Raw genomic sequence first — 1416 nt, 5'->3', positions numbered from 1 at the left:
TCTCTGGAGTTATTGACTTCTCTTGTGGCGAATTTATCCGAGTTTGTTTGGCAAGGGCGTTGGCAAACCTGTCCAGCCCCCAATCTCCCCAGGATCCCCCTGGATGGAGCAGGTGGCCAGGGCTGTGCGAGGGCTCACCCGTTTGTTTCCTGAGTGAGTGGCTGTGACAGGTCGATCAGTAACAATTATACATTTGTGCAAACCCATAGAATGTACAACACTGTACAAGACCAAGAATAAACCTTAAGGTAAACTACAGACTCTGGGTGATTATGATGTGTCAATGTATGTCCATCAGCTTAACAAATGTGAGCTCTGGTGGGGGATGTTAAGTGGGGGTGCTGTTCATGTGGCGGGGAGAGAGGGTATATGGGAACTCTCTGTACCTTCCTCCCAATTTTGCTGTGAACTCTAAAAAATAAAATCTATGTTTTTAGGGGGCCTCGGTGGCTCAGTCGGTTAAACGTCTGCCTTCGGCTGAGGTCATGATCCCAGGGTCCTGGGATCAAGCCCTACATCAGGCTCCCCTCCTCAGTGAGGAGCCTGCTTCTCCCTCTGCCTGCCGCTCCCCCTGCTTGTGCTCTCTCCCTCTGACAAGTAAATTAAAAATCTTTTTATTTATTTATTTGACAGAGAGAGAGAGACAGCGAGAGAGGGAACACAAGCAGAGAGAGTGGGAGAGGGAGAAGCAGGCCTCCCGCTGAGCAGAGAGTCCAACGTGGGGCTCCATCCCAGGACCCTGGGATCATGACCTGAGCCGAAGGCAGACGCTTAACGACTGAGCCACCCAGACGCCCCCCCAAAAATCTATGTTTTTAAAGTAAAATGAGAAACGAAGCTTTGATTTGAAGGCATATTATTTAGAAGCCCGTTGACTCCAAGCAACAGAAGTTTCGACCTCATTGGACTTCAGAAGTTTAGCGGTCACAGGTGCCTGGCGAACCAGAAGGCAGGGATTATTGTTACGGAAGATGGGGGGGCGGGCGGGGAGCTGCAGTGGGGCTCAGAAAGGCCGAGAAGGCAGCCACGAGCATAAGCAGAATACCTGCGGCCTGCCCCTCTCAGTGCTAGCAGCATTTTATGCTCGGTCTCCCCCTTCCTCTCTTCCCTCTCTCCCTCCTTCCCTTGGCCTTTTCTGCTCGCAGACTGCTCCCTCTGCCTCCTCAGGCCTACAGCCTTCCATAGCTCCCCTGTTTACACCGAACGGCCTCTGCTCTTCATAAATACATTTTCCCTTTCTCCATCCCAATCCTAAATTCCTGGGTGAGGAGACTCTGGTGGCCCTGTACCTTGGGGGCAGGTGTCTGCTCCCTGCCCCAGCACCCCTGGCCACGGTGGGTAGAGGCGGGGGCCTGGGAGCCCGGCACTGCTCAGAAAGTGAATGGGGAGGCGGGGGGGGGGGGGGGGGGGGGGGGG

Source organism: Mirounga leonina, unplaced genomic scaffold (assembly GCF_011800145.1).
Source record: "Mirounga leonina isolate KUSES-001 unplaced genomic scaffold, KU_Mleo_1.0 Mir_101609, whole genome shotgun sequence".
NCBI lineage: Eukaryota > Metazoa > Chordata > Mammalia > Carnivora > Phocidae > Mirounga > Mirounga leonina.
Note: the sequence above shows the minus strand (reverse complement) of the source record.